Below are 27945 nucleotides of genomic sequence, written 5' to 3'. Positions count from 1 at the left end.
TTACATTCTGTGCAGTTTTCTTGATGTCTAGTATGTTTTGGGAGAAAAAAGTACACTAAGAAAAAAATTCAGATACATCCTGTCTTTAGTATTCCCTTTAACGGTGCTCCCAATAAGGAACAAATAAGTATCCTAGACTCATGGAACCTGTTATTAGTGGGCATCATTCTTTTTTAAGGTTATGACCAACTGTTTGATTATGGGATAGAATTTTGCCTGAGAACAACGTCAACCTTACAAATACATGGTCTATCAAGTGTCAGGAAATGTATTCATCTCTAGACTTCCAACATATCTCCCATTTTCCTTAATGAGTTATTATAGCCTATTGACCATACTTGTTATGCACATTTCTTGAAACTGATATGAAATAATATTGCCAAAGCATCACAAATGCTCTACATTATTCAAATTTATCCACCTTAGCTAGTATCTTCCCTTATAGCACTAAAGACATATGAAAGACACATAGCACTGAGTGCCTAATATGCACTCAGCACAGTCAACTTTCAAATTCATCCCTTGTCTTTATGGAAATTACAGTTCAGTAAGGAGTCAGGTATAAACAAAACTAATGAGTATCAGCATACTCTTCAATTTAGTCCAACATCAACACTTTAGAATACTGATGATTTCATATCGAGGATAAAAGTCAATTTCATGTGGATAGAATTAATTAATGGAATACTGTACAAATAAAAATTAATTTGAATATGGCTTTGATTCATTTTAAATGCATAAAGAATATAATATGACCTCTTACTTTTGTGGAATAAAAAACATTTATTAAAAATTCTAAAGGAGTGGAGAGAAAAAGAGTGAATTTATGTATATTAAAATGATTCAAAAAGGTTACTCTCTTATATGAAGTTAATGGTCAATATATCATACTAATTCTTTGCCATTCTTACTCAATATAACTCAGTGGTTGGATTCGGTAGTGAAATCAAGTCTCTTAATGCCTAAATATAAATAGTTTTATTTTTCTAGAGAACTTACGGGGTTTCTGTATTGTCCGGAGCAACCGATGTATGTTCCCTGCAGCTGACGAGACAAAGAAGTCCACTACCTAAGCAAGGTAAAGGGACCTGTGGCAGCAGGCTAGAATAATCATCTGAGAAGTAAACCACAGTCTTCTCTGATTGTAGATCTAAGATGTACAAATCTTAGAGACAAGATATGGAATTTGTGGTAGGAATGTTTGCCTGAATCTTTTTATAAAAGGGGCTCTGCTTGAAAGAATAATTTGCCAAGTGAGTGATTCCTCCAGGAGGCAGCTCTAGGCACCACTGGGGAAAGAAACTGAGGAGAGATGTGATTACTCAGGTCACAAAGATACCCTACAGTGAAATCTCCAAATATCTCAAGCAAATAACAATGAGTCAGTCTAAATATCCCCCCAGCCTAGAGAATGAAGCCACCTTACCACAGGATCAGCCAATAAGAAAATGTCTCTCGGGGCGCCTGGGTGGCGCAGTCGGTTAAGCGTCCGACTTCAGCCAGGTCACGATCTCGCGGTCCGGGAGTTCGAGCCCCGCGTCAGGCTCTGGGCTGATGGCTCAGAGCCTGGAGCCTGTTTCCGATTCTGTGTCTCCCTCTCTCTCTGCCCCTCCCCCGTTCATGCTCTGTCTCTCTCTGTCCCAAAAATAAATAAATGTTAAAAAAAAAAAAAATGTCTCTCTGTACCTCTCCTCTTCCCCATTTCCTACAGAGACCTTATTGTGCCTGGAGGTGATGAACAAAGGTCCTTTCCAAACAGCAGGAATGTAGTAGTAAGAAGCACTTATAGTCAGTCTTGGTTTGGGTCAAGAGGAAAAAGCTTTTGAAGAAACATATGTTTATAAATATATTGGAATAAATAGTGTAAATTGTAAGGTGAAGTTTTGTGACATAAAGTGATAAGAAACAACTGAAATTTGCATCCAAGGACAGAAAAACAATTGATTCTGCTAAGGAGTCTGAAGACATAGGAGAGAAGTTTGGAACAGAGATGTAGATTTAGGAATCACTGGTCTACAGAGATGATGCATACACGTTATAGTAATAAAAAGCACCAAGGAAAGAACTCCAGGGAGAGGATCCAAATTGCCAAATACTGCCAAAATTAACCCCAATCACACCACTTAATTAAAATCTTCAATGCTTCCCTACCATCTAAAGCCAAAAAATAATAATAAAAATAAAAATTCCTTAGCATGTCATTCAAAACTTTTCCCATCATGATCCCTTTTAAACTTTCTAATTTCAAGGGTGTCTGGATGGCTCAGTCAGTTGAGTGTCCAACTCCTGATTTCGGCTCAGGTCATGATCCCAGGGTTGTGTGATTCAACCCCTCATCGGGCTCTGCACTGAGCACGTGGCCTGCTTGGGATTCTCTCTCTTTCCCTCTCTGTCCCTCTCCTGCTCGCTCTCTCTCTCTCTCTCTCAAATAAAAATGAAATTGACTTTCTAATTTAATATATTAACACTTCTCAGCTTCTACATTTTGTTGTGGTTATATCATAAAACTAGTCCTGAGGACAAAATGCCATTTCATACCTTTAGCACTAACATATCTATACATGCTACACAATCCATTTTGTCAGACTTCTATTTATCCTTAAAAATTTGACTCAAGTCTATGTCTTCAGAAGGTTTCACTCTGTGCCCCCAAGTCCACTGCAAACAAGTCAGGCACTTTTTTCCCCAATGTTCTAGGAGGCATTAAATACGTCCCCCTGCCCTCACACATCCCTAATTACTTATCCTCACTAGATTGTCAGCCCCAATATACTTTCTTAGAATCCCCAAGTTATAACACAACACCTGGAAGCTGCTCACCATTCATTAAAGGATTCATGTGATTCTGAAGAAAACATATGACATGCATACACACATACACATATATTCTAACAATCTCTCATAAACCTAAAAAGGTTATTCCAAAATTGTCTCATCCTATGAAAAAACATATGTATCACTTAGAAGGAAGAGTAAGCCCTTTCTGATTTTAGCCATACTCTTTTGTACTGAGGTATCACATGCATACAGTAAGTCACAAAAATCTTAATTGTAGAGCATATGATATACTGAGTTAATCACCACCCATATGAAGAAAGAGAAAATTTCCAGAACTCCAAAAGACCCCTTTATTCCTCCCTCCCTTAATAGGTAACAACTACTCTGTTTTATCACTGTGGATTTATTTGGTCTTAAATTATCATATTAAGTGGAATTATACAGCATGTACCTGTACGTTTTTTCCTTTTTTTTTTTTCAACATTAAATCTGGAAGATCCATCTGTGTAATTTTAAGTAGCACTAGGTAACTCATTCTTTTGCTCTATGGAGGGGATGGTTTCCTTACAGATCCCAATTCATGTAACTGACCAAAATAAAGCCCAATTCTACAGGGGGATTTCTAACTATCTTAAGCTCAGTATCCTAATTCAGGATTTCTGGACTCTTCACTTTTACAAATAGAAAAATAAGAAAGTTTGCTTTATTTCACATATTTTCCCCAGGCTCTGGGACCTCTATTCAAGTCCAAGAGAATGAAAAAGAATCAACAGTTCCTGTGCCAGACTACCGATGAAGTAACAAATCACAGATCCAGAAACCATTCAAAAAGGACTAGAAATTGCTTTTGGAATTTTAAGTATTAGAGGTGAATGGTCATTGTTTGCTCTTTAAATTCTGGTATTGAATTGTTACATATTCTTTACGTGGCTAAATCAGTAGATCTAAAGTGTAAAGAAGAGGATCCAGGCCCAAAGAAAAGGATGGATCCTATAACCCTTCAGGGTAAAAAGTTGTTCCAGCAGAAGGAGATGTTGGGGTCAGAAGTTCTCCTTGCCCTTCCACTAATGTGTCCCAGACCAAAGACTCCAGTGTTACATGTACTAAAGGAATCCAGCACTATAAAAATAGAAACCTATTGGAACAATATGACTCACAAAAAATGTTAATTTTTTGATAAACATCAATTCCCATTCATGATTAAAATATAAAAAGAAAATATAAATAGAAAATAGTAGCTCTAACAGAGAATATCATACTTAATGATGAACTATAAGAAGAATACATAGAATACTATTTATATGAAGTTTAAAATTATTACTAGGTAGTATTTATAAATACAGGTAAATATAGTAAAAGTAATTTCATATATTAAATGATAAACCTCTCCAAGTTGCCTGCAGCAATTTCTTACTCAACACGTCTCTGGAGGCAAGGGGAACAAAAGCAAAAATGAACTATTTGGACCTCATCAAAATAAAAAGCTTCTGCACAGTGAAGGAAACAATCAGCAAAACTAAAAGGCAACCGACAAACTGGGAGAAGATATTTGCAAACGACATATCAGATAAAGGGTTAGTATCCAAAATCTACAAAGATCTTATCAAACTCAACACCCAAAAAACAAATAATCCAGTGATGAAATGGGCAAAAGACATGAATAGACACTTCTCCAAGGAAGACATCCCGATGGCCAACTGACACATGAAAAAATGCTCAACATCACTCATCATCAGGGAAATATAAATCAAAACCACAATGAGGTACCACCTTACACCTGTCAGAATGGCTAACATTAACAACTCAGGCAACAGCAGATGTTGGCAAGGATGCGGAGAAAGAGGATCTCTTTTGCCTTGTTGGTGGGAATGCAAGCTGGTGCAGCCACTCTGGAAAACAGTATGGAGGTTTCTCAAAAAACTAAAAATAGAACTACCCTACAACCCAGCAATTGCACTACTAGGTATTTATCCAAGGGATACAGGTGTGCTGTTTCAAAGGGACATATGCACCCCCATGTTTATAGCAGCACTACCAACAATAGCCAAAGTATGGAAAGAGCCCAAATGTCCATCGATGGATGAATGGATAAAGATGATGTGGTATATATATATACAATGGAGTATATTACTCGGCAATCAAAAAGAATGAAATCTTGCCATTTGCAACTATGTGGATGGAACTGGAGGGTATTATGCTAAGTGAAATTAGTCAGAGAAAGACAAAAATCATATGACTTCACTCATATGAGGACTTTAAGAGAAAAAACAGATGAACATAAGGGAAGGGAAACAAAAATAATATGAAAACAGAGAGGGGGACAAAACAAAAGGGACTCATAAATATGGAGAACAAACTGAGGGTTGCTGGAGGGGTGTGGGACAGGGGGATGGGCTAAATGGATAAGGGGCAGTACAGAATCTACTGAAATCATTGCTTCTCTATATACTAATTTGGATGTAAATTTTAAAAAATAAAAAATAAAGTTAAATTACAAAGTTAAAAAAATAAAATAAAGATAAAAAAATAAGATAAAGATGCCTGCTATCATCATTTCAATAAACTGCTATATTATAGGCACTCATTGCCATGGTATGGCAAAAAAAATCAATAAATATAAGGATAAGAAAGGAGGAAAAAAGTTTGCATATAATATTGACTACAAAGAGCAATTAAGAAAAATTATAAACAAATTATTTAGAGTAAACAAGATTATTATTTATAATGCACCAGCAAAAAAAACAAAAACAAAAAAACTTTAGATCAGCAACAATAAAAACAGTGACAGAAAATATAATTTCAAAACAAATTCCATTAGTAAGAAAAACAAACAATACAATGTCCTCAGAGAAACAAACTAGTAAACTATATTTAGATCTTTACATAGAAAATCATTTTAATTTAAAAACATGCAAACTATATAAATGGAGAGATAATACATGTTAATGTGTAGGAGGATTCAATATCATAAGGATATCAGTTGTCCTCCAATTATTTCATAAGTTTATTTATTTCAGTTCCCAACCTAAATGTCAATATATAACTTTATTATGTAACTTAAAAAGCTGATGTTAACTTCATATTCAAGGACAAAAGGGTAAGACTAGCCAAGACAATTTTTAAAAATGGATGCTTTCAAAGATAACATAATTGATAAAAAAACAATGACAAAGGGACAAGGAAAGTGACAAATAAATTACTGAGATAAAATATATAGCTTAGAAATAGATATGCCCACAAATATTAACATGCAATTCAATAAAAAAGACTTGACAATTTTAAAAATGATTTTGGAACAATCGGTTATCCACATGAGGAAAAATAAAGCTAGCATAAAAAAATTTCTTGTATAATATATAAAAATATAAACTCTAATAAAGAGGGTGATAAAATTGAATAAAGCCATCTATACAACAAAAAGTGGACATAGAAAAGAAAGGCCGGGGACTGGGAAAATATATTTACAACACGTATGTATACGCATGTGTGTGTGTAGAAATGAAAACCAAAATTCTTACTAAAAAACTAAAAATCAAAAAGACAACCAACCCAATAGAAAAAAGAACAAAGTATATGAATAGACATTCCCTATAAGAGGAAATATGGATGGTCAATACGCATGAGAAATAGAAAGTGAGAAAATACAATTTTTTAAAAAAAGATGCTATGTCCCACGTCACAGATTGTTAAAATTTTTTAAATGTTACCAACAGCAATTGATGGAAAAGATGTGATGATTCTAAAACTTACATGAATTGATGGTGGGTAGGTACCTGGTGTGCTGGTTTAGTGCAAGCACTGTAGTGAGTAATGTGGCAAAATCTAGTAAAATTCAACTATGCATCAATTGAATTCCTAGGGAGAAACCCATTCACTAAAAGATGTGTATGAGAATGTTCATTACAGCATCCTTGGCATTGATAATAAATTAAAAATAAACTTAATATCCAGAACCAGAAATTTAGATAAATTATGGCATATAATTGTATAAGGACATAGTTTGTAGCTTTTAAAATGAATGAACCAAAGCTCTACATATCCACATAGACAAATCTTGGTAGCATACTTATGCATCAAGTAGGGAAATTATGCAGGAATAGAGTGTGATACCATTTATAAGAAATTTAAAACATATAAAGAAATACTAAATACCACTTAGAAATACATGCAAGTATGATAAAAGCATAAAAACATGTTAAAAGTAATGAAACCAAAATTAGAACAGCAGGTTTTTTCCTGGGGTGAAGACATGGAAATGAGGTTGGGGAGGATTACAAAGGAAGCTTTAATAATGATGCAGTATTCCACGTACTTAAAAAAAAGTGTCTAAAGCAATATGTTAAAATGAAGTAAAGCTGGATGTTGAGTACACAAGAGTTAATCATTATTATTCACTTTGGTTTTCCTAACACTGAAAACAGTTCACAATAAAAACAAGAAATGTTTTTTTAAAAAGACATTATTAAAGTATTTATTTATAATAGATAAATCAATCAACCAAACAAGTAACTATGGGAGCATAGCCAGTAAGTTTCTGCAGAGCTATGACCTCCTCATACGTGGCATCTGACAATGTGGTCAAGGACAAGGGGTTCCTTTTGGTTGTCCCAAGAGTGCTGCTGGCATTTATTGGGAGGAAGGGGAAGAATGATAAATGCTTTACAATGCATTGGTACAATCCAGAGCAAAGAAAAATTGTCCCTACGTCTCCTGTGGACAGTTACCGTCACCATACCAAGTGGCCCTGGAACATGACTGACTTGATCACAGTGTCAGCTCAAGTCCCTTCTCATGAAAAGATGGCCTCCTTCCTTGGTATGCTGGCTTTAATAACATTTTTTTTTCTTTTCCCAGAGCTTCCTAGGTGTCAGAGATTGTTCCTGGACCAGAGAGAGAAAAGATGTGTGAGGTTCTGCCCTAGTCCCAACCCCTAAGCTGAATTCCCAGTTCATCCCCTCAGCCGAGGACCCCATCACATTAACCCCATGAAATCTTTAAGCTCACTTGATTCAGCTACACCCAGTTAAACAGACTTGGTGCTACTGGTTGTCCCATAAACGCCCCCAACAAATAAATGAATCCCTTTTTGTGGCATCGTAGCGAAACCGGCAACCAGAAAGTCAACACTAATAGAACACAAATTTTGTGGGTTAGTTTTCAGAAAACTGCAACCCAATTATGTAAGACAAAACAAGCTTCTCTCTCGTGTACCAAGTATTCGGGGAAAGTATTTAAAGAAACATAACTGCCTTGCATCCTTCACAAATGAAGTTCTTGTAAAATTCCATCTTTCTCACTTGAAATATGCAGAACAAATAAAAACAGCAGGGGAAAACATTATGTTCCTTGCAACATGGCTTCTCTGCTTCATTTCTGTACTGGAAATGGTAGGTTATTTGCTTTATCAGATGAATTGGCTCTGTAGCCCACTTTAAAAGAACATACATGGGTTTTCAGCAGCAGGAAGTTTGGACTTGATTAGTTCAAGATAAAAGTACACAAGGAGGGTTGAATATCATTCTGAGCCAATAAGTGTATGTGTAATGGAGATGGAACAGTACAAAACATTCATATTCTTAGGTACTAATGATAAGTAGGAAAAAAGCTTGCATCTTTTAGCTAAATTGTTTATTGTCTGCACACTCAAAGTAGTAATTCAAGGCCAAGTGACAGGAAATTACAGTTTCCTGGCTGACATCAATTCGATCTTCAGTAATAGTTCTGAAATGGGAGTTTCTAAGCCTTGAAGAGAAAGGAAACACACATACATACATACACCCACACACACACACACACACACACACACACACACACACACGCAATAATTCAGGTCATAACCCATATGATATGGCACACATTATGTGCATAAAATGATGACGTATGCTTAAAAATCCAGTGCCTTATTTTATAATTTTAATCAAACTTTTTATGTAATCAGGTTCTTACATTTAGTCTGTACATGGACTTGGTTATTTACAGAATACAGGCTCGCCTAAGGGAGATGTGAAACAATGGCTGTTTCTGGTTACAACAGCAAATAGACAATCGTTTTTTCTAGGTAATCATAAAAGTAAACATACTGAGAATTGGTGAGCTAAAAAAAAAGTTTTAATTTTTTTTCCAGTTTTCTTCTTGTGGAAGGTAGTTACCTACATAATTCTCCCTAGGCAAAAGGAGCATTCCTCATCTTTTCCACTCATGCTCATTCCATCGTATACGTAATTAGCTCAAACTATCTTGAGAGCAAAGACTGCTGTCACCCAATGTCCACGTTCTATTTATCCTCAAGGTTCTAACTGTAGGCAGCATTGTAACTTTCTATGCAGAAATCAGAGACTGCCTTAACCAGTTTACCTGGTGGCTAGGTCTTGCCGTTCTATGATGCTATGGTCAATGGAATGCAAGCAGAAATTGCACATACCAACTTTCAAACACGGACTTGAAAAGGATATTGCTTGTGTAGTGATTTTCTCTCTTCTCCTTCCCATGGGCTACAATGTAATGTTGTACCAGTCAGACAGCTTCAGTCATGTGACAAGGACACCACCCTATGGAATGGTAGAGCAATGAAATGGAAGGAATCTGGGTCCCTGGAACAGAACCTCTAACCTGCCCTGGAACACTGACCTACTCTAAATTGTTATGAGAGTGAAAAATAAACATCAATCTTGTTTGAACCACAGTACTTTTGTTACAGCAGATTCTCCTTTACCCTAAATTCGGAAATCTTGGCCTTATAGAGAACATGATAGATTGGACTGTTTTCAGTGAATATTCTCTCATCTCCCCTGTCCAAATACTTAGAATCTGTCCAAGTAACTGACTTTGCTCAAGAGAGAGAGCGAGCGCACACAAGAGAGAGAATTAACACAAGCAGGGGTTTTATGAATTTGCGTGTCACCCTTGCACAGAGGCCATGCTAATCTTCTCTGTATCATTCCAATTTTAGTATAAGTGCTGCCCAAGAGAGCACTGCAAGCAGAGATTTTAAATCAGCTTGCCTTCTTGCCTTCCTATAATCTTCCATGAGAAGAGCATGCCTCAGGTAGCCACTGGTCCGTGAAAAAAGGGGAAATGTAAGGGAGACTCATATCCATGTATCCAACCATGATGCCAAAACCACACGAGCCCAGATGAGGCATGGCCATTCCATTAACAAGAACACAAATGCTTATTTTTCTAAGCTATTGAATTTGGGAGGAAGGGCATAGGGTGAAGTTGGGCAACATTATTGAAGCAACATGCAATACTGAAAAGAATACTGATGACACAGAAAACAATGTGGACTTCACAAACTGGGAATTAAGTTTTCAAAACTTTTATGTGTAACTCATCATGGTTTCAATTCAATTTTCTGATCTTCAGAATAAAAAAGGTACAATATACAATCTTCAAGGACACCTACAACTTTAATATTCTAAGATTTCATACACTGCCTCCTAATTTCTGCCACTTTCTTAGCCAAGGCTATCTTGATCAGTGCATTGCAACTTTTAGGACATTCTCCTTGCTAAGAGGTGTTCTGAGCCCTCCCTGATTTCAGATCATTAAAACCAGATTTGTTACCATTTTATAGCCCAATGGTCTACACTTTAATTTCTATAATATCCTATCTTTGGACACTAGTGCAACACAAAGGAACAGATGCTATCTTATTAAATATCACAAACTGCATGTTAACTAGAGAATCAAAAGTCTACCCAGCCTATAAAACTGTGGAAATTTTCTATTAGAGGGTCCAATGGAATATTTTGAACAGAGTTATCAAAGAAAGACCAGCACTCAATGGAGAGTCACTCCTTTATGTGATGAGATTTATAAAAGGATGGGAGAGAAACCCTTTAGTGAACAGTCAGTAGTATTTGGTGTCTAGTAAAACCACTTCTTTGTGCATATTTTTTCTTGATAACAGCAGAAAATTTTTGTAGCTCACTATTCGCAGTTGTAGAATCTCTACATTCACAGCAGTTTCTTCTCCTGTGATTACAGGAAGACCACATTTCACAGTCACAGGGCTGGGAATACACTGCTTAGTTTTCACCGATGCACAAGTGAGGTTTCACCTCTGGAAGCGGACAGTCCAAGATGAGTGTGAGTTCTGATCACTCTTTCCCATCCGTGCAATTGACACGGGAAGAGTTTGAATCCCTCAGTTTACAGTTGAAGCAAAGTCAACAAGGAAAGTGGCCTGACGCATATCAGACGCTGATACAAGTGAGGAAAAACAAACAGACAAACAAACAAACACCTGTGTTTTGTTAAGCCATTTGGAATTTCTGATCACCACATTATCTTGACAGATACAAGAAGGATACCTTGGCTCCATCATCCCATAGCACCACACACTACTCTGCTTCTCTACTGGAATGTCATCACCACACGCTGAAAACCTATCTGTTTTGTTTTCGCATACATCAGTGAAATGTTGTTGAACTGGTAACGTCTGAATAAAGAAAACACAATAAAAGTTTCGGCGCCTGCTGGCATATACAACATGCCACTGCACAAAGTAGTCAATAAACTGTATGTTTTATGCAGTTCATCAATCTTCTTTTTAAGTTTATTTATTTATTTTGAGAGAGAGTGCAAGTGGGGGAGGGGCCAAGAGAGAGGGAGAGGGAGAATCCCAAGCAGACTCCGCACAGCACGGACCCCGATGTGGGTCTCTAACCCACAAACTGCGAGATGGTAGCCTGACCAAAACCATGAATCGGACACTTAACCAACTGAGCCACCCAGGCACCCCGATTTTCAAACGACTTGTCGATTTTCAAATGGTCTAGTTTTACGTTGACTTCTAATCGCATTATGAAATAGCTTTCGATAAACTCTAATAATTCATTTTAATATGCTTATAAATGTTAGGTCTCAAGTCATAAAAAAACACATGAAGATACATTCTTTTGTGTACAAACATTCATGATCCATTGAAAACAAATATTTTGAGAAACATGAAATATCATCAAATAAGTATATTCACAGTCACTGCAGTACCTCTCTAGACAATGAGTCACTTAAGAAACAGTTAACACTACCTTATTTTCACTCTTCAGGAGTAAGTTATCTTAGCACATAGTTTAACGAATGATTGTGGAAATAAGGAAACAGGAAGGGAGAGAGGAAGAATACATTATCCAACAAAAGAAATTTAATAGTTATTTCTTTTGTAAAGGCCTATGCTACACTTGTGTTTCTGAAAATATGGCTCTTCATGTAATAGGTCAAGATAATGAACAAGAAAGACTACCTGATAAAGGGGAAACAGAGTGTTTAAAAACTTTTGAATCACCATTAATTCATCCACATGATACAGAATTTATATTTTAGAAATTAGAATTATACTGGACTTAATTTTTCTTTAATACTTTTAAAAAAGATTTCAGAGCAAACCAACAGTATAAAAAGTATGTTAGTAAGAACTAGCTGCTTCCAAGCACTTCAGCTACACGTAATCTGTTTACAAGTAATAAATGTGTTGATTACAAATGGTTCTTGTTATTCATAAAAGCAAGTCAGGTATTTCTTCATTCAATGAATGTGCACTGAGCACCTACTAAATGCCAGGAATTAACTTCACTTTATAAAGGCACAATAAAATGAAACGTTCTCAAATGTATTCTAGAAAAAAAGAGTTGAAAATGGTGAAATTAATTCTGATCCCGATTATCTGCATTAGTAACATTTTGGTAAAACCAGGGTAGTTTCAAGTGAGAAGAAACCAAGGGAAAGTGTCCATGAAGACTGATAGACCTACAGCTTAAAGAAAGAAAAAGGACATTAACAATGCTTGTAAAATGACAGCCTACCTGAGCCAAAGGTTAAGTATTAGAGAGTGTGTGTTGAGGGTGTGGGGATGTCAGGAGGGGGGTTCTATGGTTTTATTTTCTTGGTTTTTTTTAATTGTCACTAGGCAAACCATGCATTCTCAATTTTCCATAAGCCGGCTTATGCCACTTGCTATTGTCTTAAAACTAGTCATCCACACATTTATTATAATTACTTATTCTCTAAACATGATTGATGCACTTGACATTGCAACCCCCGACACAGAGAGCTAGAGAAAAGGAAAAAAGTTTCCAGTACAGGGACAGGGGCAGAAGGAATTATTTATTTGGACATCAGTGGTGAACCTGTATTAACTTATGAATAAATTTATATCTACCACTCATTAAAAAACGAAGCCATCACTTTCCTCATTAAATGGCCTGGCTTTAACCCTGACAGTCAAATTGTAGAGAGCAACTAGCATGATACAATTTTTAAACAAAAACAAAACAAAAAAAGAACAACCAAAACCAGGTGACCTTGATGCTATTCTCTGGAGGAAAACACTGGTTCCAATGAGTAGTATATCTAATTGCAAACAAGAAACACTGCAGAAATATCTGCCTAGTTCTGTAAAAATATGAACACACATTCTACTTACATAAATGATTTCAGCAACATTAGCTTACAAGGCAGAGTACCATTTTGATTAAAAAATGGTTATATTAAGGTACTACATACATTTTCTTTTGCTGGCCTTTCATAAAGGCAATTTCTCACTCAATTTGTTTAGCAATGCTACACAAAATTTCTTTAGCTTGTCAATAAACATAATTCTGTGATTTGCTTCTAAGGACTAGTTAGTGTTCTTCCAGGACCTAAAAACACATAGTGAGCTCAAAGGAAGAAACATAAATTCTGACTGAAACTGTGCTTCAATGGTGATCCTATAGAAGAATATGTACTGTTGCCGCCAGTGGATGAGTTATTTTTCAGCCTTAAGTTCTCCTTCAAATGGAATGGAGATTATAATAGCTCAAACATACAGCATTTTCTATAAGCCATGCTTTGTACCAGAATCATTACCATCTCACTGAAACCTGCGAATTTGAGATTTTCATTCTCTCCATTTTACAGAGAAGGAAACTGAGGTCTACCAAAGGTCATCTGTTTAGTACACGGTACAAACAGGCAGCTTGATTCTGAATTAAAAGTGTGCTTTTATGAAATCGGAGAAGATATGTGAAAATGAAACACCCAATAAAGGATTAGTACCCAAAATATATAAAGAACTTCCAAAACTCAACGTCCAAAAAACAAATAATCCAATTAAAATGGGCAGAAGACATGAGATACACCTACAAAATATTACCTCACGCCTGTCAGAATGGCTAAAATCAACAATATAAGAAACAGATGTTGGTGAGGACGTGAAAAAAGGGAAACCCTCTTGCACTGTTGTTGGGAATGCAAACTTGTACAGCTGCTCTGGAAGAAAAGTATGGAAGTATGGAAGTTCCTCAAAAAGTTAAAAATATAACTAACCTATGATCCAGCAATCGCACTACTAGGTATTTACCCAGTAATACTAATTACTAATGCTAATTAGTAATACTAATTCAAAGTGATACATACACCCTGATGTTCAGAGCAGCATTATCTACAATAGCCAAATTATGCAAACAGCCCAATGTCCATCAACTGATGAATGAATAAAAAAGAGATATATACATACACACACACACACACACACACACACACACACACACAATGGGATATTAGCCATAAAAGAGTGCAATCTTGCCATTTGCAATGATGTGGATGTAGCTAGAGCGTATTTTGCTAAGCGAAATAGAGAAAGACAAATACCATATGATTTCACTCATATGTGGAATATAAGAAACAAGTGAGCAAAAAAAAAAAAAAAAGAGAGAGGCAAACCAAAAACACAGACTCTTAACTACAGAAAGGAAACTGATAGTTAGCAGAAGGGCAGTGGGGAGTGGGGTATGTGAAATAGGTGATAGGGATTAAGGAGTACACTGGTTGTGATGAGAAGTGGGGGCTGTATGGAAGTGTTGAATCACTACACTGTATACCTGAAATTAGTATTACACTGTATGCTAACTGAAATTTGAATAAATTTAATTTTTAATTTAATTTTAATTAACTTAAATTTAAAATTTAAATAAAATTTTAAAAAAGCTTTTAAAATAGTTTACCTTTACTGAATGGTGACAGACAGTAGATATACTTGTGGTGAATATAGTATAGAGTTGTTGAATCACTATGTATTATGTACAATGAGACTATTCTAACACTGTTTGTCAACTATACTCCCATTAAAAAAAAATCTTATGGGCGGCTGGGTGGCTCAGTCAGCTGAGTGTCCAACTCTTGACTTTGGCTCTCAGGTCATGATCCCAGGGTCCTGGATTCCTCTGCGCCGAGTACAGAGCCTGCTTGGGATTCTCTATCTCTCTCCCACTTTTAGTCTCACTTTCAAGCAGACGAAGCATGGAAATATAAGTATGCACACCAACATACATGCACACATATATACATGCATCTATATTTATGTCTGCATTTTTCTAATTACTTATATATTAAAAACCATGAGATCATACTGATAGCTCTGATTCTCACCAAAACCATGGGTTCATATGAGGTGTCTCTTTTCTCTTTTCTATTTTCTTTCTCCAAGAAACCTGGCTCTTATTTATCCACAATATAGTTCTTCACTTACTCAGTTCTAATATACACATGAAGTAGTTTAGAATTTCCAACCCAGATGCCTCTGAGAAATGTCTCAATTAACTGCAGTATAATATTTGAATTATGTTCATTTTTGTCTCAAACCCTACAGTACATAGCCAAATACTGTTTTCACAATTTGCCTAAATCTTTCCTTCCCCATCATCAGTGTAGTGATGTCATTCATCTACAATACACTTATATTCATTTGTTACTCTTTAAACTCCACTTTGGGTTCTCCCCACGTCCTGTTAATTTTAATTGTTTATCTCAGGGAAGACACATGAAGGATCACCATGTTTCCAAGACTCACAGCTATATAAAATCTATATTAAGAAACGGATCACTCTCATCTCAACCCTGTTTTCACTCATCTTCTGTGGGTAATAATCTCAGTTTCTGCTTTATCCTTTCTAAATTTATCTGGGACAAATAAACAGACACACTATATTTTCTTATACTCCCTATTTCTGATACAAAGAGTTGCATAGTACAGTCTTTTGCACTTTCTTTTCGTTTTTGTTTTGCTTTCTGCAGTTGTATAGTGTTCCACTGGGCAAATATACCATTGCTTACTCAACCATTCTTGCATTTGTCAACATCTGGGTCATTTCCAGTGTTCTCCAATTCTAATTTAAGTTGCACTGAGGAACCTTGTATAGGTATTTCCAAAAAGCTGTAGATGTAGTTACTGGGGAGAGTCCTAAAAGTGTAGTTGCTGGTCAAAAGGCAGTAGCATATGTAACTTTGCCAAGTATTTCTAAATTCTCACTCAGAAGCATTTTACCAGTTTACATTCCCATCAGCAATGTTTGAGAGCACCTACTTACAGTCTCACCAATGGGATAGGTCATCACACTTTTTCATTTTCATTCACCTGATGGCTCAGAAATAGTATCCCAGTACTATTTTATTGGCATTTACCAAATCATCAGTGAATCTGAACCCTTTTTCCTATGCCCAAGGGACATTTTTATACATTCTCTCTGCCCCTCCCTCACTCACACACTCTCTCTCTCAAAATAAGTAAAAACATTTAAAAAACCACAATGAATTAAATCATGTAAGCACTTGTCACCTTTTCCTTATATAATATCTTTCTTATTACCTTAATAGATATATTTTCATTTGTTCATTTAGTATTTGTGTATTAGTCATAAAAGCTAGGAACCATGTTAAGTTTGTATGCACTAATCAGTCAATGCTTTGGATGAGCCCAAACTACTGGCTCTGATATTATTGGGCCTGAGGAATATCATTTTATCATCTGCTATAATTGGCAGATACAGAAAGACTGCAGTCAGTAAAGTGACAGTGTATCATCTTAAGGTGGTGACATAGGCCCCATGGGGGATAACAGCAAGTACAGGTGCCTCACTAGGTTGTGAGTTTCTTGAGAGTAGATGCTGTTGCTTGTTACTCATTTATGTTTCCCATTTTTTTATAATCCCAAACGTGGTTCCTAGAAACACTCAGCAACATCCCAGTATGAAGTTCTTGCATCTGTCATCAAGAGATGTAGTTTGTCTCATTTTCTAGGTTCTTATAATCCCATATATTTGCTCCAATTCCCCTTCCTGAAACTTCCGTAGAACACATGTAAATAAAAGAAAATTACAACAAATCCCTGCCTCCCCAAGGAAACTCAAAGTAATTTTATGAAACAAATGGTATACCTTCCATATCTCTGAAAAGACCTTTTCCCAGTACCTGGTCTGAGCAAATTAAGGAGAACTAACTCCAAGCTGATTCTTCAGTAAGTAAGCATGCTCAGTTTTCGAAAAAAAGTAACAAATGTTTTATTGATTCAAATACAATAAAGTAAAGGAGTTCTTTTAGCCAAGTTGGAGAAGTAGAAGGTTTTATTCCTCTATTATTCTGGTTTTCAGATTATCATTTAATCTGGAAAGCAATATTTTCCCCTTGGTAAAGGAAAACCGAATTCAGAAAGGAAAATTATTAAAAGGAAAAGGCCTCAGAAACCAAATTCATGGAAATCAAACACAGAATCCTGAAAAGATGTTTTAGAATTCGACCTTGATTAAAAATCAGTCCTTTTGAGAGCTGAGAGAGTAAGATAGCTGCAGAGGAGGACCCTAGGTTCACCTCATCCCTCAAACACAGCTAGATAACTATCGAATCATTCTATACATGAATATCAAATACCCAAGAAATCGACCTGAGGACTCACAGAACAAACTGCACAACTAGAAGGAGAGAAAAGGCCACATCAAAGAAGGTAGAAGGGGAGACCTGGTTTGGAGGAGAAATGGATCACAGGTGCTATGGAGGGAGGGAAACCCTGGTCAGGGAAAAAGGTGAGAGCAAGTGTAGGGCACAGGGATACACATAAGGAGAACACTTACCCAACAAGCCATTGGCTGGGAAAAGGAGTGGGTCTGATTTTCATGAGATTTTGCAAATAGCAGGGCTCAAAGACTGGAGTTTTAGAGGTCAGCAGGCTTGGTTGAAATAAAGCCCTGAGGACGCTGCCCTACACCTGCAAAGAAGGTAATAAAACAACCCCAGGGCAGACACTGCAATCTGAGGTTTGCCTAAGGTGCACAAGGAGAGACTGTTCTCTCTTGCATCTGTGAGAGATGGTTTTTGCAGACACCTCTCCAGGGATAAAGGAGTCAGTGGATGCCATTCCCCACCCCACCCCCACTCCTGTTTAGGATCAGAGACACCTGATGAGGGAGGCTAACCTGGACACCAACTGTTTAGCCCGTTTTTTTTAATGGTTTATTTATTTTTGAGAGAGAGACAGAATGTGAGCAGGGAGAGAGGAAGACACAGAATCTGAAGCAGGCTCCAGGCTCTGAGCTGTCAGCACAGAGCCCAACGCAGAGCTCGAACTCTTGTACCTAGAGATCATGACCTGAGCTGAAGTTGGACACTTCCCCGACTGAGCCACCCAAGCACTACTAGCCTGCTTTGTTCCAAATTCCATGCCCCTGTGCTCTGGCCGGACTGTCCTTCTCAGTCAAACCTGCATCCATCCCAATGCAGCAAGATACTCTCCCAGAAGACCAGCACAGGGACCCCCACACCAGGTCCTAAAGTTTGGAGTATTAAAAGTCAGCAGACCTGGTTGAGACAGAGCCCAAATTGCATTGTGCTGCTCCAGGCAGGGAAGCAACCCAGAGACAGACAGCACGAAAACAGCAATCTGAAAAATGCCTGGGACACACAAATCAACATGGAAACAATGGCATTGAAAGACACCACTGGACCAGACTTAACAGATATATGCAAAACATCCCAAAGCAGCAGAAAACACATTCATTTCAAGTGCACATGGAACATTCTCCAGAACAGACAATATACTAGGTCACAAGTCAGGCCTCAACAGGTACAAAAATATTGGTATCATACCATGCATATTTCCTGACCACAACACTATGAAACTTGAAGTCAACCACATGAAAAAATTTGGAAAGACTACAAATACGCAGAGTTTAAACAACATCCTCATAAAGAATGAATGGGTCAACCAGGAAATTAAAGAACAAATAATGAAAATGAAAACACAAAGCTCCAAAACCTCTGGGATGGAGGAAAAGCAATCATAAGAGGGAAGTATATAGCAGTACGGGTCTACCTCAAGAAGCAAGAAAAATACCTCAAATATACAACTAACCTTACACCTAACAGAGCTAGACAAACAAAGCCTAAATCCAGCAAAAGAAGGGAAATAATAAAGATTAGAGCAAAATAAATGATATAAAAACTGAAAAAAAAACAGATAGATGAAATAAGGAGCTGGTTCTTTGAAAAAAATAAAATAAAATAAAATTGGTAAACTCCTAACCAGACTTATCAAAAAGAAAAGAGAAAGGACCCAAATAAATAAAATCACAGATGAGAGAGGAGAAATAACTACCAATACCACAGTAACACAAACAATTGTAAAAGAATATTATGAAATATTATATGCCACCAAACTTGCAATCTGAAAGAAAGAGAAATTCCTAGAAACATGAACTACCAAAACTGAAACAGAAATAAATAGAAAACTTGAACAGTTCAATAACCAGCAAAGAAATTGATTCAGTAATCAAAAATCTCCCAGCAAACAAAAGTCCAGGGCCAGATGGCTTCACAGGGGAATTCTACCAAACAATAAAAGAAGAGTTAATACCTATTCTTCTTAAATTATTCCAAAAAAATAGAAATGGAAGGAGAATTTCCAAACTCAAAGAGGCCAGCATTATGCTGATTCAAAAACTAGATAAAGACTCCATTAAAAAAGAGAACTACAGGTCAATATCCCTGATGAACATAGACGTAAAAATTCTCAACAACAGTACATTAAAAGAATCACTCACCATGATCAAGTGGAATTTTTTCTGGGCTGCAAAAGTAGTTCAATATTCACAAATCAATCAATGTGATATACCATGTTAATAAAAGAAAGGATAAGAGCCACATGATCCTCTCAATAGATGCAGAAAAAGCATTTGACAAAGTATAATACCCATTCATGATGAAAACCCTCAAGAAAATAGAGACAGAGAGAACATACCTCAACATAATAGAGGTCATATAGGAAAACCCACAGCCAGGAATCAGGAATAAGACAGGGATGTCCATTCTCACCACTTTTATTCAACATAGTACTGGAAGTCCTAGCCTCAGCAATCAGACAACAAAAAGAAATTAAAAGCATCCAAATCAGCAAGGAGAAGTCAAACTTTCACTATTTGCATATGACATGGTGCTCTACAGAAAACCCAAAAGACTCCACCAAAAAATTGCTAGAATTGATATACAAATCCAGTAAAGTTGCAGGATAAAAATCAACGTACAGAAATCTGTTGCATTTTTATACATCAATAATGAAGCAGTAAAAAGAGAAATCAAGGAATAGATCACATTGACAAATGCACCAAAAACCTTAATAAGATACCTAGGAATAAATCTACCCAAAGGTAAAAGATCTGTATTCTGGGGCGCCTGGGTGGCGCAGTCGGTTAAGCGTCCGACTTCAGCCAGGTCACGATCTCGCGGTCCGTGAGTTCGAGCCCCGCGTCAGGCTCTGGGCTGATGGCTCGGAGCCTGGAGCCTGTTTCCGATTCTGTGTCTCCCTCTCTCTCTGCCCCTCCCCCGTTCATGCTCTGTGTCTCTCTGTCCCAAAAATAAATAAACGTTGAAAAAAAAATTAAAAAAAAAAAAAAGATCTGTATTCTGAAAACTATAAAATACTGATGAAAGAAATTGAAGAGGACAAAAGAAATAGAAAAACATTCCATGCTCATGGATTGAAAGAATATTGGTTTTTTTCTTTTAATTTTTTAATGTTTATTTATTTTTGAAAGAGAGACAGAGCGTGAACAGGGGAGAGGCAGAGAGAGAGGGAGACACAGAATGCAAAGCAGGCTCCAGGTTCTGAGCTGTCAACTCAGAGCCCGATGCAGGGTTCGAACTCATGAATTGTGAGATCATGACTTGAGTCAAAGTTGGACGCTCAACCGACTGAGCAACCAAAGCACCCCATAAATAACAAATATTGTTAAAATGTCTGTACTTCCCAAAGCAATCTACACATTTAATGCAATCCCTATCAAAATACTACCAGCATTTTTCACAGAGCTAGAACAAACAACCCTAAAATTTGTATGGAACCACAAAAGATCTCAAATAACTAAAGCAATCTTGAAAAAGAAAAGCAAAGCTGGAGTCATCACAATTCCAGAATCCAAGTTTTATTACAAAGCTGTAGTGATCAAGACAGTATGGTACTGGCACAAAAACAGACACATAGATCAATGCAACAGAATGGAGAACCCAGAAATGGACCCAAAACTATATGGTAAACTCATCTTAGACAAAGCAAGAAAAAAATATCAATTGGAAAAAACAATTGGTTTGGGGAAAACTGGACAGCGACATGCACAAGAATGAAATTGGACCACTTTCTTACACCATACACAAAAACGAATTCAAAATGGATGAAAGACCTAAATGTGAAACAGGAAACCATCAAAATCCTAGAGGAGAACACAAGCAGCGACCTCTCTGACATTGCCCATAGCAACTTCTTACTAGATATATCTCCCAAGGCAAGGGAAACAAAAGCAAAAAGAAACTATTGGGATTTCATCAAAATAAAAAGCTTCTGCACAGCAAAAGAATCAATGAAACCAAAAGGCAACCTATGGAATGGGAGAAGATATTTACAAATGACATATGTGATAAAGGGTTAGTATCTAAAATCTATAATGAACTAATATATTCAACACCCAAAAAACAAGTAATCCAGTTAAAAATTGGGCAGAAGACATGAACAGACATTTTTCCAAAGACATCTAGATGGGTAACACACACATGAAAAGGTGCTCAACCTCACTCATGATCAGGGAAAGATAAATCAAAACTACAATGAGGTATCACCTCACACCTGTCAGAATGGCTAAAATCGACAACACAGGAAACAAAAGGTATTGGCGAGGATGCAAGATAGGTGAACCCTCTTACACTGTTGGTGGGAATGCAAACTGGTGCAGCCACTCTGTAAACAGTATGAAGGTTCCTCAAAAATTTTAAAATAGAACTACCCTATAATCCAGCAAGTGTACTGCCAGAAACTTACCCAAAGGATACAAAAAAAATAAATAACAATTCAAAGGGATACATGCACCCCAATGTTTATAGCAGCATTATCAACAATAGCCAAATTACAGAAAAGAACCCAAATGTCCAGTGACCAATGAATGGATAAGAAGACATGATATGCATGTGTGTGTGTGTGTATACACATATACAATGGAGTATTACTCAGCCATAAAAAAGATGAAATCTTGCCATTTTCAATGACGTGGATGGAGCTAGAGTATTATCCTAAGCGAAATAAATCAGTCAGAGAAAGACACATACTATATGGTTTCACTCATAAGTGGAATTTATGAAACAGAACAGATGAACATACAAGACTCTTAACTACAGAGAAAACACTGATGGTTACTGGAGGTGAGGTGGGCAGGAGATGGGCTAGATATGTGATGGGCATTAAGGAGGGCACTAGTTGGGATGAGCACTGGGTGTTGTATACAAGTGTTGAATCACTAAATTCTGTACCTGAAACTAATATTACATGATATGTTAGCTAACTGGAATTTAAATAAAAACCTGAAGAAGAAAAAGAAGAAAAAAACCAATCCTTTTGAAGTAATGGAAATTCCTTATTTCCAAGAAGTAATTCAATCAAGCGTTTACTTTTAGTAAGCTACCAGCTTAATTCTGGGAATAGTCCAGGTTTGCTGGCCTCAGAGGATCTGGACAAAAGAATCTGGCAATAATTTAAAAAAATATTTTGCTACATTTTACTTGGGTCCAGGAATCAGTAAAAATTTTCAACAGAAATTTAGTTATTGTATAACAACTGAAAATTCAAAGTACATGATCATTTTACTAATTTCTTACAGGGTTTCAGTCAGAAAATTAAAATACAAGTAGACAAAACAATGACAACATTAAATGATATTTGGAGGATACATTAAGATTTTTACTAAATGCTGACATATCTTACTGCAATTACAGCAAAAAATATAAATTATGATAGAATATAACACTACTAAAAAACACTTCAGTTTTAGTTGTAGTCAACCAAGCACAGATTTTTAAAGTAGGCATTAACAAAAAAAATCACTAATCATAAATTCTGGTTGTTCACTGATGTCATTTAATAGTCCCAAGCCACAAACCAAACTAACCTGTGAGTATAATTCATAATAAATCCAAATCTAAAAATATAGGGCTTTTAAAACCCAGGTTAGGATTTAAAATATTCTGCTATTACTTAAAATATCCTAAGTTCTGCCCTATGCCATAAACAAACATGGGTCACTGACTTTGTTAAAGACACACAAATCTTGTTTGCTCCAAAATTCTACAATGCAATTCACCAATGCTTTTGCAGTGTAGACTGTTCCCTTAGCATCATATTCCCCGTTTCTCTTGTGTCTTGCCACCAGAGCTCAGTGCCCAGAACTGCTTCACAAGTGCTACATCAAACCTTATCATCACAGTGTAGAAACACACAAATTTAGTAAGGGTAAATGTTTAAAATAAATAGGCATGAGGAGAATTCATGGTATCTGGAATGGTATACTTAGCATGGTGAGAACTTTGTATTTGCCTAATGTACTGAAAAAAGTATTCAAGAATGAGTACTCATGCAGGGGCGCCTGGGTGGCTCAGTCAGTTAAGTGTTCGACTCTTAATTTTAGCTCAGGTCATGATCTCACAGTCCTGGGACTGAGCCCCATATCAGGCTCTGCTCTGAGTGTAGAGCCTGCTTGGGATTCTCTCTCTCTCTCTCTCTCTCTCTCTCTCTCTCTCTCTCCCTCTCCCTCTCCCTCTCCCTCTCCCTCTCCCTCTCCCTCTCCCTCTCTCTCTGCCCCTCTCCTACTCATCCTCTGTCTCTCTCTCAAAATAAACATTAAAAAGAAAAAGAAACAAAGACTACCCATGCCTACCCATGCAAAGGAAGGCTAGTCCTAGGAACAGGAGTTCCACTGAGAAAAGGCTTTTAAAATTATGCAGCCATTTGCATCATGAATCAAAATGAATTTCCCATAATCAATGTGATTCTTTTCCACACCTGGACCTAAACCTTCCTCCAGTGTTCTGCAAATTAGCATCGATGAGGGCCAAATATACTGAGAATGCTTCTCACATACCTCCAGAAGATAAAACCATTCATGCAAAGCATGAACTGAATGTGAATATGTTCCAAGGAGCTAAGTTAAGATACTTTAGATACTTTTGAAGCAAATGAAAGATTTATAATTAAATGTCTGTATAGGGATTATCATTTTGGACGTATCAGTAGCACCTAGAGGATCCCTTGAGTCATGTTACCTAGATCTGTCCTGGAAATGTTATGTTTCAGAAAATACTTTTTTTTATTGCCTGGACTATGTAAATGAACTTGTACATATGAACTTGACACATGCTGGGGCTTGGGGTGGAGGATATGGAGGGGCTGGGGAAAGGCAAAGCAGGTGGCAGTCTAGTTCTTTCATACGTTGCTCTCAGAGTTAAACCATTCTAAGGTTCTACTCAGTTTCCCCTCCATTTCTTTCAGAGGAAGAAGGAGTACACAGTACAAAGGAAGAGATGATGAGAATGAGGTAGCCTCCGTGCTTTTTAATTTTTTCCCACATATCCTATGGAAAATACTCAAGCTGTCTAAATGCAGTACCAAACACAAGCAAATTCTAAGTTTTTCCAACAGTTCACTGTCAATGTATGTAGCCGTTCATGGTGTTTTAGGGCTGAACCCACAGAACTGAATACACAAGTCACTCGCCAAACCTGACCATCCAATGACAAGTCACAAGCTTCAAATGAATGCTCTGTACACAAGACTGCCAAGAACATTTAAGAAGAGCAACCTGATCTCTACCAGACTCAGAGTTTCTACTGGAGTCTCTCCTGAATATACCACCCGCTGGGGGAGCAGGAATCCAATTTTGTTTAAATTGCAAACTGTGAATATGTATAATGTGCTTTTATGAATGTGTATATCTGCAGAAGAAGAAACATTTATGTCTGAGAAATGGGACTAGAGGTGCTTTTATTTATAGTAACTTTCAAAGGATACAGAAGTAAAGCAAACAGTATAATGAATCTCTTTGTACCCAAAATTTATCATGGCCAATACAGTTTCAACTAGATCCCACTTCTTTTCTCATTTAAAATCATTTTGAAGCAAACTTCATCATTTATCATTTTCCTACAAATGCTTTTCATTAATTTTTTCTTGTAAATATTTCCCAAAGTTTTTAACATAACAATTTCTTTCTTTTATATTAGCGGAAAAACAGTAAATGCTATCAAAAAAATATGGAATCCAAGGAAGTACCAAGAGACCATTAACAACTAAATAGAAATTGTAAACCAATATTAATAAGAAATATAGCGCATGATTATAATACTTACTGACTTGGCATTAGAGATCTCTTACTAACACTGCTTGTTTCAATTATCTTTCTGTTTTCAACTTGGGAGAATGGACAGGCCTTCCTCTGACAGTAAACAACACATGAAATAAGGATTAAAATACTGATTTCTTCCTCAATACCTGGCTGTTTAGTTTCCTTCTGTCTTCTTGGTTTTCCCTGTTTTGTATCACCATTAGCATCGTTAGCACGTCCTTGTGCAATCCAAAAAGAATTCAAATGTTGAAGGAGTTATGATCTAAGGTATTTACATATTTAAAGACTAATGAAAATTATGTGCAATTCACAGTGTAGCTTCAAAATATGTATTTTGTTAAAAAGTGCTTTTTGTTAATTGAAATATACATTATTTTTTAAAGGTTATAATGCCGTGACCCTTTTTTTAATGCTTATTTATTTGAGAGAGACAGAGAACAAGTGGAAGAGGGACAAAAAAGAGGGAGAGAGAGAATCCCAAGCAGACTCTGCACTGCCAGCACAGAGCCTGACACAGGGTTTGATCTCACAAACTGTGAGATCATGTCCTGAGCCAAAATCAAGAGTTCGATGCTTGACCGACTGAGCCACCCAAGCACCCCAGTGCCGTGACCCTTTTCATAATCATGTTAAATTTGTGATCTTAGGGGCACTCGGGTGGTTCAGTCAGTTAAGCATCCAACTCTTGATTTCAGCTCAGATCATTATGTCATGATTCATAGGTTTGAGCCCCATGTCAGGGTCTGTGCTGACATTACGGAGCCTGCTTGGGATTCTCTCAGCCTCTCTCTCTCTACCCCTCCCCCACTCATGCATGCTCACTCTCTCTCCCAAAATAAACTTAATTTTTTTTTTTTTTAATTTCAGGTCTTAAGCAGAAAGTAAAATGAGCTTTTACTTAAAACTACTATGTAGGGGCGCCTGGGTGGCTCAGTCGGTTGAGCGTCCGACTTCGGCTCAGGTCACGATCTCGCGGTCTGTGAGTTCGAGCCCCACGTCGGGCTCTGGGCTGACAGCTCAGAGCCTGGAGCCTGCTTCGGATTCTGTGTCTCCTTCTCTCTCTGCCCCTCCCCCGTTCATGCTCTGTCTCTCTCTGTCTCAAAAATAAATAAATGTTAAAAAAAATTAAAAAAAAAACTACTATGTAAATCCATTATCAGCCACCTGTTGGAAAACGAAAGGTGATTTGTAGTAAGTAGGGTCCCAGAGAGGCCCATCATTCCAAATGCACCTTTGAAGACATGTGTTTTCACTGTATTCAATGGTATTCTTCCAGCTTGGGCCAACCTGTGTTAAGGGTCAAGTATGGAATATAGTAAACTGAGGTTCTTTTAAGAGTGAAGGACCATGGGGCACCTGGGTGGCTCAGTCAGTTAAGCATCCCGACTCTTGGTTTCGGCTCAGGTCATGATCTCACAGTTTGTGAGTTCAAGCTCCACATCAGGCTTCATGCTGACAATGCAGAGCCTGCTTGGGATTCTCTTTCTCCCTGTCTCTCTGCCCCTCCCCAACTCGCTGGCTCGTGTGCCCTCTCTCAAAAGTAAATAAACTTAAAAAATAAAATTAAACTAAAAAGTGAAGGACCAAGTGGGATACATTAATAAAAATGAACATATTTTCTCCAAAACTTTGAGAGCTAACAACAAAAATCTGACCCCTAGTTTAATGCAATCAGTGTAATACAAACCACATACCTTTCTCCATAAGCAGCACTCCTTACCTGAAGAAAGGCTTGAGATGGGGCATCATAAGACCTGACATGGGTGTGGTACCTCCCATTTAAATTCATTTTCATCGGGTAGTTCCAGTGTTCACAGTTTCAAAGAGGAATGAGCTTCAGGAAATAACCAAAGATGCTTTCTAATCTAATCCTGACTTCAATTAAATACTCACTGAAATCCTACTATCTGCCATTTTAGAACTGTATCCTCTTCGGGTACTTGGGTGGCTCAGTAGGTTTAGCGTCTGACTGGCTCCGGTCACGACCTCACAATTTGTGTGTTCGTGCCCCACGTTGGGCTCACTGCTTTCAGTGCATAGCCAACTTCAGATTCTCTGTCCCCTCTCTCTCTGCCCCTCCCCCGCTCTCCTCCGCGCGTGCCCACGCTCTCTCTCTCTCCCAAAAATAAATAAAACATTAAAAAAAAGAATTTAGAATTGCATCCTCTTGCCTTCTTTTTCAATCCAACTGAAACTATCAAAAAGTGACACTGCTAGGATTTCTAATTAAAAACCAAAAGGAACCAATGATGAAATATATGAATAACCCTCTCTGGAAAGACCTGTCTTGTCACTCGTCTTCTGGATTATGAAAATGCAGCTGTGTCACAGCCATGCTCCCTGCTGAATCAAACCATGAAACGTGGGTCTCACTTGCAAAGCTGCTTTTACATCTGGTTGCTGTCAGGCCCGGTTACTGATCATCATTCTGAGGTGATTCCATCGATCGGCTACCAGGCACACACGACAGGCAGAGGTCAGCTACCATCACCACACATCAGCCAGGGACAATATAAGCAGCACATGTCCACAACATGGCCGTCGAGTAAAGGGCATTCAGCTACCGACCCCAGACCACCTTTATTATCAAAACCTGAATTCACATCACATAAAATAATTAAGAAGATCAGTCCTTACAGCTGGTATGCAAAACGACAGAGAACCCAGAACAGTGGGCTGTAGAAACACCTGTTTTATTTCAAGC

At 37.3% G+C, this 27945-nt stretch overlaps 1 non-coding gene across 1 annotated transcript; it reads right to left on the bottom strand.

Moving 5' to 3' along the window:
- Positions 1-9644: 9644 nt before the first annotated feature.
- LOC124502743 (U6 spliceosomal RNA) lies at positions 9645-9751 on the bottom strand. Its single transcript, XR_006960006.1, has one exon. It is a non-coding gene; the product is annotated as a U6 spliceosomal RNA (small nuclear RNA).
- Positions 9752-27945: the final 18194 nt, after the last annotated feature.

The sequence above is a fragment of the Lynx rufus genome, unplaced genomic scaffold (assembly GCF_022079265.1).
Source record: "Lynx rufus isolate CCGP_SWC_20201006 ecotype Redwood Valley unplaced genomic scaffold, mLynRuf1.p SCAF_7, whole genome shotgun sequence".
In the NCBI taxonomy this organism is placed as follows: domain Eukaryota; kingdom Metazoa; phylum Chordata; class Mammalia; order Carnivora; family Felidae; genus Lynx; species Lynx rufus.
This window is presented reverse-complemented; position numbering and strand designations above follow the sequence as displayed.